The sequence below is a fragment of the Rhagoletis pomonella genome, unplaced genomic scaffold (genome assembly GCF_013731165.1).
Source record: "Rhagoletis pomonella isolate Grant_MI unplaced genomic scaffold, Rhpom_1.0 Rhpom_scaffold_00007, whole genome shotgun sequence".
Lineage (NCBI taxonomy): Eukaryota > Metazoa > Arthropoda > Insecta > Diptera > Tephritidae > Rhagoletis > Rhagoletis pomonella.
In genome coordinates, this window is record NW_023458561.1 from 32875393 (window position 1) to 32888833 (window position 13441).

At 35.2% G+C, this 13441-nt stretch overlaps 1 protein-coding gene across 1 annotated transcript in view; it reads left to right on the forward strand.

Annotated features, from left to right (window-relative positions):
• Positions 1-13441, forward strand: part of LOC118742649 (rap1 GTPase-GDP dissociation stimulator 1) — a 45439-nt gene that overhangs the window by 23783 nt on the left and 8215 nt on the right. The gene's annotated exons all lie outside the window — the stretch shown is intronic.

The following is a 13441-nucleotide window of genomic DNA, read 5'->3' on the forward strand; positions in this document are numbered from 1 at the left end:
GTTATTTACATTGACTCACTGGCCAAGGTTAAATGGAACATAGTATTAGAATTAGAGATGGGCATGGGAAACAAAAATTTCAATCCCGGCCGTCCCGAAATTCAGCTTTTAAGTACCGAATCCGCCCATCCCGACGTTTTTCAGAATTGCACCGCGGCTTCCGTGTGTCCCAAAATCTATCACTAAGATTCATTCAACTGTATTTCAAATTAATTTTGAATAATAAAAAATCTGGCATCTTCCGGTTATTTTATTTTTTGCCTTGCTTTTCGTTTTCGTGTCAATAAAACATAAAAAAAGTGATTGTTTCAAAAAACGATTTTAAGGAAGATTTTCTGAATTTGCGGTGGTTGCGGGTTTTATCGGGGGTGTCGGGAAACGATTTTGATCCCATCTCGCCAGCAAAATTTGCAAAGACCTTCATCGGAAATGGCCATCCCAGCCATTTTGAAATCAGTATCGTGGGTCCCGCATGTCCCAATATCCCACGTCCATCTCTAATTGGAATTAAATATGCGTACAGGGTTCCAGGTGTGATGAAATGAAAAATTTTAAATTAATATAGTCCTGGAAAATGTTAAATAAAGATTCCAAAAATATTGTCTTACGTCACTTTGTTATCAGATTTTAGGGCTATCCATTTTTATAATTTCAAATTTAACTTCAAATTTAGTTCCACCACTTATGAAAGTTAGAGCAATTTTGCTTGTGAATCAAATATGCAGCAAGCAAATATGCAGCTAAACAGATTTCCGAACCGGTGTAATTGGAGTGATAATTTCAGGTACCGAAATAGAATCGATGCGCGAAAAAACTGTGCAAAGATAACTTTGTTTCTTAAGATTTATTTATGTATAATTTTATATGGAAAATCCCCGATTGTTGCACATAAATTTTTTTTTAGAAAAAACATTGTTTGAAAGAAACATTTTGCAACTATACGCATGCTACCCACTATGTCACGGTTTTTAATTATGGAAGAATAATTGCTCTGCAGGCAATGGCAAACCTCTGGAGTGTATTCTGCCATGAAAAATAGCTTCTCATAAAGCAATTGCCGTTCGGTATCGGGGTAATATTGTAGGTCACTCCTCTTTGTGTGACAACATCAAGGCGCACGCCACAAATCAGAGGAGAAGCTCGGCCCATCACTACCATATTGTGTAAGCGCCAATCTATCATTATAAAAGAGCGGCCATCATGCTGGAGATGTCCCTGCTTCCATGCCAGAAATGATCAAAATTTCTGATGTCGATTTAAGGAATCAAAGTGTAGATTGGAAGACAGAAACATCACACACTACAATGCTAATAAAATTCTTCGATAGCAAGGCAATCATCCATAAAGACTTCGTTTCATATGCCAGGAGGTTTTGAGTTATCTCGAGGTTCTGAAGCGTTTAATAACCAGACGAAATTCCTGCACCAAAACTATATACATATTTACAGTTCAAAGCGCTGTAGTTGTGACTTGAAATTCTCTTAAAGTACTGTTCACAACCTTATTTCGAAAGCGGGCGAAAGTATGTTTGCCGATGTTTCAAAACCGGTTCAAGAAATTTCAGACAGGTAATTTTGACATCAAAGATGCTCCTCGGCCAGGAAAAGGACAATGGAGAGTTGACAAAAAAATTAAAATAAAGACATCGTTCAAGTCATGTCCTCAGCACACGACACGAAATATTGACTTTTTTATAATTCTTGTACAACGTTGGAAATCTGAATTTATACAGAGTTTGTTGCATAGCCAGCTAGACTTTTATAAAAAAAAAAATAATAATAAACATTAAATAAATAAAGGATAAATAGCCAAAACTGGTCAAAATATCGCACTCCTATTATTTTGTAAAGAACTGTACATACATATTTGGATTTCGCATGAACTCAAATTTTTGAAATAAAAATGATAACGCTGGTGATAATAAGTATGTATATTATTTACAATTTGGAATTCAAACGGGTTCAAACTTTGTGCAATATTTAAAAAAAAAATTCATCAAACTCGTAAAAATTGTGAGCTTGTTAATTCGATTTCTTAGAAAGATTTGTGGCCCATTGAATACTAGTAGAATAAAGTGCAAGTTTCAAATAGCCAAAAATTACCGTTAACTTTTTAGCATTTTTCCCCCATTTGCTTCCATAGAACGAATAACAAAATTTATTTTTATATGGAAGAAAACCGTGACATCTTCGACTTCGGCTATATAATTGGCTTAAAAGCTAAATCTTACAAGCTTACGCTTAATTCATTAAATAATTTGTAAAGTTTAATGCTACATGAATTTGTAAACTGAAATGAGTCATCCGAAAAATTTTACGCATACCACTAGTTTGTAAGAGTTTTATTACCCAACGCACAGTGTATAAGCACCTCGGGGTTATATAAATAGTTAAAAAACCGAGTTTTCCAGTTTTTCCGACACCCTGTAATTCGATGGATTAACGCTTTTTCGTTGTAAAAGCAACCATTCCCTTAAAAACGACTTGTGAATTCCGCACAATGCGCACTACCATCCACTCCGCTTGCGCTAGCTAAGGTAGACGCCGCACAGTGGTCCAATTTGATCAAGTAGGTTAATTTTATTATTATATTAAGAGCTATGATAGATATCGGTATACAATTTTGTACAAATTATGTTTGAATGACTAACAACTTCTGGTTATAAAATGGGCAAGGTCGAATAGCGACCACGCCTACCAGCCATATAATTAAAAATCTTTAAATTTTTCATAAATTTCTGGTATCTTTTTGTAAGCATAAACATAAAGATTATAGTGCAAACTCATATATGTTACAAATTAATTCAATTATTTTAAATTCAATAAGATTATATGAGGTACACTGGCGATCAAAAGTGAGGGCATGGCGATTTTTGTAAAATGTTGCATTTTCAAGTTAAAAGTTTTTGTTATGTCAAATCCTAGTGAACTCGATGAAGAAGTCTGATGAGGAGATGCGGTGGTCTCCGAGATACCAGCTATAACTTCTACGATTTGTAATTATGTTGTTTTCCACCACACTGTTTTCAATAGGAAAACAATTTTAATGTAATTGTGAGCGTTTTAATCTGCGTTTTTAGAAAACTCACATCAGTTATGAAATTCTACTAAAACAGCTCCAAGTTTTTAGCGATTGAAAATCACGTTGCTTTTTAAAAAATTCATTTTTGCTGACGGCTTTTGCGGTGTTTTCATATAAAAAAATGCAATTTTTAAAAACCAGCGTTGATCTTTCAGTGACAGTTCACAGTGGCCAAAAAGTGTATCTTGTTCGATAACTTTCGAAAGCTCACTAGCTTTCTTCATTCATTTCCACTTTTTGGCAACAACCCTCAAAATTTTTAGTTGCCCTACCAGCAGGAAACTTAGACCTTGTTTCAGATGGCCTATTTAAGTAGAGATTGTTGATTATCTTCAACAATTTATTTTCAGACCATACATTTAATCTGCACTTAAATAAATGGCCAATATTGGTTATTTAAATATAATATATTGATAGATAGGTTGTTTTGGCAAGATGCCAAACAACAATCAGCTGTTCAGTACAAAATGAAAATTGTGACAAGTCTATTTGGAATTCGAGCCAATCTTTATTTGCAGCAAGAAATCACTCTCTTTTTCGGAAAACTTTTGTCGCTTTAGGTCCAATTTCTGAATTAGGCTTCGCCGCTATGATTAAGTTAAGTTAAGTTTTCCTCAACAAGTAATTGAGTCTTAAAATACTCAGCTTGCATTGCACGCTCAATTTAATTTTTCACTTTTTGCTTACTATGACTGTGAAAGCAAACCAAGGATATATGGGAGGCTATATCTCCAGAACTTTTACAGAGATACACATTAGATATGCCAAATCGCATCTAGGAACTAAAAAAAAAGCAAAAGGGTACTAAATAATGTCTTAATAGTTCTTTTTTCATGAAATTTTTTAAAAAGTTATTAAAAATATATGAGTGCAAAACTTTAACATTTGCCTTAATTTATATTTTTGTCTGCTGGTTTTATTACAGAGGAAGTACAGGTGTACCAATAAGAATATACAACAAAAGCATGAATGTCGTTAAAACTTTACTCTTAAGTAGACAATAATCCCTAGCTTTGCACATTGGACTACTGTGCGCAGCATAAAAAATTTAAAACAAATGCCTCTGCTAAACCGTTGGCCAGCTGTCACCTGTCGCTGACGTTCGGATATTTTGTCTTTCCCGCGTTCTTGTATATTCCATGTATTCTATTTAACCTGGGAGTGAATATTATGTGCTTAAATAGGTGGTGGGTATGTGAGAGAATGTGTCGTTCAAGGTTTTGTTTTTTTTTTACTTTTGTTGTTGTTCTTGTTATTGTTTGGTTTGGTTTTTTGTGTTTATATTCAACTAACCACAATTTTCTTCATCACAAAAAAAAATACTACCGAAAACAACCACTTTTGCTGCTAAATACCATCTCGTATGCTCGCTTCTATTAGCAAATATTCCGTGCTACGCGAGACGCAACACCTTTCCGTGCCATACTATGTGAAGTCAAGCTTCGAATCCGATTATCAAGGCTCATTGGGACGTTTAGAGAATTCCGTGGAGGAGGATTTCATCTATACGATGAAACAGAACTGTTATCGTGAGCGCAGCTACCGTAAGTAATCATAAATATTTATGGGCCAGCACAGACACATAACAATTAAATACAAACTTTCCATCTACTTTTCGGCTTTTTGCTGCATATCTACCCTCGCATACAACACATCCCATTGGTCCGGCCGGCACTTATGCGACCAACTTGTGACTTCACTTTTGCCATTCAACGGATTTTGCAACTTTGGATTTTGCTGGTGGTTGCTGACTTGGAATGTTTATTTATGGCGTGGTGTAGGTGAAGGTATGATGGCACGTGCTCGCAGTTTTGGCAGCAGCATAAAGTTTGCACAGGCTCAGGCGTTGAAAATGCCTTCGTGTGAAAAGCTATCGAAAATTGGCATAACACGCTACTCGCTCTACTAAGTGGCGGATACTGTGTCAATGGAGATACGGAATTGATATGTGAACACTGGATTTGTGAATGACTACTCGAATTATAATTAATATTGGAGTTGAAGAGGTGTTGGTGCTTGATTTTGATGATGAGCAACGCACGCTGTGTATTTATGCGGTTACTTACATACGTAAAATCATATATAGATACATGGATGTGTACTCATTAAAATTGTTGTGGATCATATACATACATACATATATATACTTCAGTATTAACTGTTGGAGCGTAATACAAATTGATATCTATTTAATTATACAGATAAATGAATATGTAATAGCAATAAAAGCATTTCAGATTTATCAGCTGAAAATCGGAATTTAAAATAACATTCATACATGGCATACATACTTACATACATAACCATTGAAATTTTTCAATTCGAAATCAATATGTAATATCAATAGATACGCAATCTAATTACATACAAAAACTAACATTTTTATAACCTAAATAATATGACAAGTTAATTCAATCAACCAGCATTCATAATAAAACCAAACCCTTTAAAATGTAGAATCCTTAAGAATTTATAAATAAAGCATTTTCACTCCTCTCCCGTAAGCCTACATATTCAATGATATTTATTTTTAACGTTTTAACTAAAATCATACACAGGCGGCATCGTTGATCCGGATCAGCTCGTTAATTCTGAATTATCTCGGAAATTAACTGCTGTTGACCCGGATTAAATCCTAGAGTTGATTTTCAAGCGTAATGCGGATCTTGGGCATTTTCGATGGCAACACTGACCAAACACAGAGACCGTAGCGTGCAAAATTAGCCTGCACATCTACCTCGCCGGCGGACAATGGGGTAATTTTTGAGATAAATTCCAAATTAGATTTCCAGCTGCAGTTCAGGTTTTGGCACCGAGCGAAAGTAGATAAAATTCTGCTTCACCTAATAAACACATTGTGGTTGTGCGCTTGCCTTGTTATCAGGTTATTTGATTAAAGATAATTTTTCTGTAGTGTATTTGGTTGTTGTCTAAGTATGTACTAAGGCTTCTAGTACCGGATTCGGAATCCCGAATCCCGGGAGTCCGGAGTCCGTTTTGGAGTCCCAAAATCCCGGGCTCAAGCCCTCGGAATATAATATAATTTAATTTACTACCAAATTAAAATAAAACGGCATTCAGACACTGTAATCGCATATAAGAATTATAAAATGCAACCCTACAAATAACCAAATAATATATTACAATTCTAACACTACTATTAAAATATGTTATATTATATATGTAACCGGCCAAACCCCCGATCTCAGGACAAACTAGTTTTTCCTAGGCTAAACTAGTTCTACCTAGATCCAATATATCCGTCCAATGTGGAAACAAGTTGGACGCGATAATATTTTGGACTGCGTACCTGGAGTTGGACTGATGCAGGTTATTTTTTTGAAGTGCGATCGAAGGCCGCCTACGCGGAAAGGTGTTCTGCGCAAAAATACTTATCTAGTTTTGCCGAAGTTTGTCCTAAGATCGGGTTTGGCCGGTAATATATATATATAACATATATATGAGGCATTCTTTTTCATAGCGGACACCAAATTTGGTGTCAGAATTTCGATTGGTTTCACATTTTTCCTTTTTTCTTCGGATATATGATCTGTCAAATTTTGGTTTTTTTCGTGATTCTGACTAAGTAATCATGTACTTCTTCAAATTGTTATATCTCGCGTTCTGTTCATCGTAGAAACTTCATTGTACAAAACCGGAAGTCGATAATACGACCAAAAGATAGAGCATCCCCGACTTGGTGAATCATATTTTTTTCATTTACCGGGACGAGTTGAAGTTCGAAGGTCATTTAGGAGTTGTTGGAAAAGGCACTTCCGAGAAAAAAGTTTCAAACAAAAGTCACGTATTTTCATCTTCAGAATCCGAATTTGTAGTAAGAACATGTATCTAATTAAAAAAAAAAATTGACTTCCGGTCAGTTTAACCCCTTTCCGGTCGAAACCGAAATTCGCAATACCTCCAAAAGATAGAGCATCGCCAAATATGACCTACCAATATTTTTGCGTTTTCCAATAAAAACATTTTTCTCCATTTTAGAGAGTGTGGACGGGTGGTCTAGGACACTGGCGATCAAAAGTGAATGCATGGTGTTTTTGGCTAAATATTGGCAACGTTTCTGAAGCAAAAATTTTTGTTATTGTTTATAAAAATATGGTTCATGCTTCAATCAAAACCACTTAAGTCAAACTTTCAATCTTTATACAAAACTTAGAAAAATTCCACAAATTTTCATATTTTTTAATTTTCTTTTTAGTCTGAACTTATAGAAAAATTTTGGGTAAGTAGGTAGATCGGTTATGTAATTCTAGTAAAATAAGTGCAAGTTTTAAGCGGCTAAAAAATCGCGTTTATATTTAATGATTTTTTTTATTGCTGACCGCTTTTTGCACTTTTTACTATACAAAAGTGAATTTCTCGTAGATTAAAATGGGCAAGACCGGTTGCAAACAAAATTAAAAAATCTAACGCTATTTTGTATAAATTGCACTTGTTATATAAAAAAAATCGACGCGATTTTTTAGCCGCATAAAACTTGCAATTATTTTACTGAAATTACATAACCGATGTACCTGCATACCCAGAATTTTTCTAAAAATTCAGACTAAAAAGTTCAAAATTTAGATGAAAATTTGTTGAGTTTTTCTGAATTATGTATAAAGTTGGAAAGTTTGTCTTCTTATGTGGTTTTGGTTAAAGCGTGAACCATATTTTTATAAAAAAAAAAAATAACAAAAAAATTTCAACTTGAAAAACGTTGCGAATATTTAACACAAAATCCCCACACACTCATTTTTGATCGTCAGTGTATGTTGAAACTCGAAAACTTGTACTGCCGCAGTGTGGAAAATGATTTTTTTTTACAAAATCGACTATCGAGAAAAATAGTCTCGTTGGATAAAAAGCTAGCTTGACTCAAAATTACCTTAAAAAATTATCAATTAACTTTTTAAAAAATGTTAGACATGCACTGCCGGAAAAAAGTATTGGCGCAGAGTTTTTTTCACAATGCATGCACAATTTTTTACCTTTGCTTTTTCCGCTACTTTTTATAAAAATACAGTTTATACTACAAGCAAAACATAAAAATAAAATTTGCAAAATTCAAGAAAGTTTAATAAATTTGAAACTTTCTAATCTTTTTTTTAGAAAAATGTTTAAAATGCAGTTTTGCAGCCCATTTAGTGTTAGTATAATAAAGTAAAATTTTAAGTGGCTAAAAAATCGTTTTGGTTTTTGGGATTTTTTTTTTGCTGATGCTGTTATTACATATTTTCTTCCACACAAAAAAAAAAACAAATTCGAACATGCTTCGTATCAAGGCGAATTCATACAAAGTGTAGCGTCTACCAAGGCAAATTAAAGCAGCTGTTCTAGTCACACCCCCTTATATGAATTTGCGTTGCTATGCTTGGAAGAAGCTGAGTGACACTGTACGCAAAATTATTGAATTTTCCTTGATTGTTCACAAAGTAGAGAAACTTAATTAGTTTTTTTTGTTGTTGTAGATAGTTTAACATACCAACTTTTCCAATTTCGGAATACAAACAAGTTCTCATGGGAAAACAATTGGCGTACCGCCGTAGGAGCAAAGCAATTCATTTTTTTTTAGTGTTTTTTCGCGTCGAACCCAGTTCTAACGGAGTGGTAATACGCGCCTCTAACCACTCAGCAATAGCGGCCGTCGAGGCTATCTACAAGCAAAATATTTCTAATAACTTAACCTCGTAACTGAAAGGTTTTAAAGCTGGCTTTGTGCAAGAAGCTTTACAAAAGTGCGACAGTTATTTTGGGACCCATGGTTTACATATGTATGTATGTATGTTTAGGCATATGCACCGAGCTCGGCTCCTTACGATGTTTCAATACCAATGTGAATCTTAAAAAGTTTGTGGGCATACGAAAATTGCCCGCGAGGTTTTCCAACAATAACGGCGACTGGGCACAAAACTGGACAGTTTATTTTTATACAACGTCAACGGCGACGAAACGAAAGGATTTCGAAGCTGTTAGCAAGTGAACAAACAGGCTTAACAAAAAGAAAGATTCACAAGCCGACAGAAAAACTATAAAAAAAAAAAACGAAAAACCATTCCGTCACTGCCGCCATTATTGAATGTTGAAAATTACCCATCGAGGCGGAAAACAGCAGCACTTTTACTCGATTCGTCACCGTTGGGGGAGTGGAAAGGGCCAAAAGACAAATACAATTGCATAATAAAAAAGGTAGAACGTACTTTGTCCTCTGATAGCGTCAAAAATTTCACGCGCTCGCGCCCAGCAACTTAGCCAACCAGCCACACTTGTTCACTTATTTTTTTTTTTTTTTTTTGTTTTTCGTTGCTTCACACCGACTATTGGCGTCTATTAGGGACTTCTAATGACGGTTTGATAGCGCGCCGCCAAGGACAAATGCAGAAATAGGGAAATTGAAACAGAAATGCAAACGAAAAAATAATCATCAAGTCCGACACTTGTATTCCCATTGCAGCTATTTATTTGACGACAAAGCCACTGGATCAACCCTTCAGTTGGCCTAATAGGGTTGACAACCAGCAGGATATCAAATAACGACAACATTTACGCGCTATTTGCTCTACATCTGTACATATATGCACTATATGTGGGCGTGTGTAACTTAGAATCAGGACTCTACATTAAACTCATTTAAAAATATATGTATGTATGTAGACATGGCGTTGAGACATGAGAAATGCAAATAAAATGAAAAGAAAATTATACGGGAAAATGAGGCAAATGACTTGGAAAGGAAATAGAAATGGGACGTGCAATGGCGACATTGTATGTATTTCAGATTAAAGTAGAAAAAAGTTGAAGTAAACAAAAGCATAAAGAAACTATGCACTGGCATGAACTAGAAAACTAGTTGCATGGCACGAAATAAACTCCAAATGGACTGAGAATATAAAAGTGTTCATACTCTTATATACATACATACATATACTGAAGGGAAGTGAAGTGGTTCCCTTGCAATTGACACGAAAATGTTACGGATGCATCGTGTAAATAAAAAGCAGCAATTGACTTTCTGTTTTCAGCTCTTTTTTGTTACTTCTGCTTATTTCGTTTTATATTTTTCTTATTTCTTCTGCTGGCTTGTTAGCTGGGAGTTACCATGGCGTACGGAGTGCATTAAGTAAACAAAGTTATATTTGCCGAGGCACCCCGCAGTTAAATGCACAGGTGCCCTTTTTTACTAGTAAAAGATAGTACAAATATATCTACTCATCTTTTCCATGCGAGCAGCAATTGAGTTAGCCCATGAATTTGTGAGTGCAAAATATTCGAAAATGAGAGGAACGGATATCGCTTTCAACAAGTAATGGCGTCGCCGACTTGACGAAATATATATAACTCTCCAGGGTTAAATTGAATTCGACTTTTTAGCGGGTGGCTAATCAAAATATTTTCGAAATAAAGACTTCTTAAACCTGTTTTGGTTTACATGCATATCCATTAAACTAACGGATTAAACTTAAATCGACACCACCATATTAAAATAATTTAAGAAGAAAGCTCTCTTAAACATCTCTCGTTTGACATGCATGTTGTAATATTTCTTTAAAGTTATTGATCAAATGTAATTTGAGTTAAAAATTGCTGGCAACCCATTAAAAAAATACATATTTCAGAAAGAAAGCTTTCTTATACCTTTTTAGATTGACATTCATATATTGCTTTTAAAAAGGTAGCAATCCTGTTAAAAAGCGTACTTAAACTCTGAACATTGGTTACAAGGTCGCCATTGTTGTTTTTACGGGAGTACGCCCTGGTCTCTCTGGCAAATCCCCCATTAACCAGGTATTCACAGTACGCAAAATCTTGGAAAAGACCCGCGAAAAAAGGATCTACACTCACCACCTATTTGTCGACTTTAAAGTCGCTTTCGACAGCAATAAAAGGAGTTGCCCATACGCCGCTATGTCTGAATTTGGCAACCCCTCAAAACTCTTACGGCTGTGTAAATTGACGGTGAGCAATACCGCCAGCTCCGTCAGAATTGGGAAAGACCTCTCCGAGCCGTTCGCCACCAAACGGGGTTTCAGACAGGGCGACTCCCTTTCATGTGACTTCTTTAATCTGATGTTGGAGAAGATAATAAGAGCTGCAGAACTGAACCGCTCAGGAACAATTTACTACAAGAGCGTACAATTGCTGGCTTATGCCGATGACATCGACATCATCGGTAACCTTATAAAAGAGACAGCCGATTGGCTACACAACATTGTATTATCGCTTAGAGGGGTAAATAATATCTAAATGATAGCCAAGCGGAAATCAGGGACCTGGCATCGCTCATGGTACTATCGAAATTGGTTGGAGAATAGCTGACCTCTCTCCGTACAGGGAGGGCTTAGGAGTTTTTTACATTACTCCGCCACAGGGCAAAGGAACCTTTGCCGCAAAAGTGTCGACCCTCGATTCTGACAGATTTACTGACCGCGAACTATCCCCAGCAATTCATATGGCGCGACTAAATATCGTCGCATTTCCTTCTCTTCTGCCGGCTTTCGCTAAATTAACGTTTAAACACTTTGGCACGCATTTCATCAACACTCTCAATAAACTCTTTGGAATGGACATCAGCTCCTTGCTGAACTTTGTGAGCAACCAGCGTTGTTCCTAACTTTACTCGGATTACCTTGCAGTTACCGTCCCGAGAATAATCTTTAGTAGTGGCGACATAACGATCAACACAATAAATGTCTGTGTTAACCTATGGTACATTACAACGTATTTTGCATTAGAATTTACACGTCTATTCGTATAAAGTCCACCAAAAACTAGTCCATCTACTCAAAGACGATTTTTACAGCAAAATCTCATTCAGCGTGGAGGTACAACTTTCATTCATCTTAAGATCATCATAATCAAAAAGAGGTCCCATTACACCCAGAAAACCTAACTGCTTGGTGCGCGCTTTGGTCTAGCAGCGGACTTGGACCTTACTTTTTCGAAAGTTGTATGATAACCGACTTTTTTTTAAATATAGTTTCAATAGCACGGTGTTGAGCGAATATGGCTTTATTACCAGAGCGTTTTTTCCAAAAAAGTGATTTCTCGAATACTGCTATGTCAACAGATAATGATTCGATTAACCTTCTGGATTATTCACCGGATTCCCTTAATCAATTCTAAATCTAATTTAGTAGCAGTCGGATGATATTAGTAGGGTTCGAAATTTCAGACTTTGGTATCGATACTGAGTACTCATTCTGGCATCGAGCTCATGGTATCGATACTCTAAAAGTATCAGGGAAAAAGTATCGATACTACTCAGTATCGGACTCATTAAAATACGTTTTTTTGGGATACTAAAATTATTTTATTCTTCAATCTTATATCTAGTTATTTCCTGAAATTAAAACAATAGAAATTTAAAATATTTGATTTTTATTTCATTGCAAAACTTACTTTCACGTTAGAACTAATTTTAACGTTTAATGTACATACATACATACACATATATATATATATATATAATTTCACGAATTTCAAATTTTATTAAGAAATTTTTGTAAACTTTTTGGGTATGCATTTTTGTATCCTATTCAATTTTAGTATAATAATGTGGAAGTTCGAATTAAAAGTCAACGGTAGAAGGCTACACGTAAACTTGAATTGGTTACAAAACCGCATACCCAAAAAGTTTCTAAAAATTCTGCATTTTCGTGAACTTTGCGTAAAGTTTTATGGCCTTATTCATAGAAATAAAAAAGGTATATAAACTGAAAACTTTATGAAAATGTCATTTTATTAAGCTCTTTAAACCTACTTTATTTTTTATGAATAAGGCCATTAAACTTTTACTTATTTGGTTTATGTTATGCAACCGACTACACGCAATTTCAGTTTATTTTAAGTGATGGACCAAATTGAATGCTAGAATCCATTTAAGCAAAGAAAATTGGGTTGCTAATGGAAGAAAAATTTTAAAAAGTGTGTTTTTTAATAAGTTTTCGATACTACGAGTACTTTGCAAAGTATCGAGTAAAATCACCAAATAAGGTATCGAGTATTAAAGTACTCATTTTTATACCCTCAGTATCGATACTTACTCAATATCGATAGTATCGTTCGAACCCTAGATATTAGGCCTTTCATTGTTGTTAATGTTGTCATGATTAAAGGTGATTAAATGAATTTTTCTTTGAGGAATCTCATTTTCAAATTTGTTAAGGAGACCTATAGACTGGTGTAAACCTAGTCACTTTCTAACTGATTACTAATCAACAAAAATAAATAAATTTGTTTGGTTGGACACACTTACCTAAACACACAACCACCAGCATATTCACACCACACACACACTTACCGTTAGTTTAGTAAATTTGACTCACTCGTCCTACCGTTTGCCTCCGCGCAGCAGCAGCAGGAC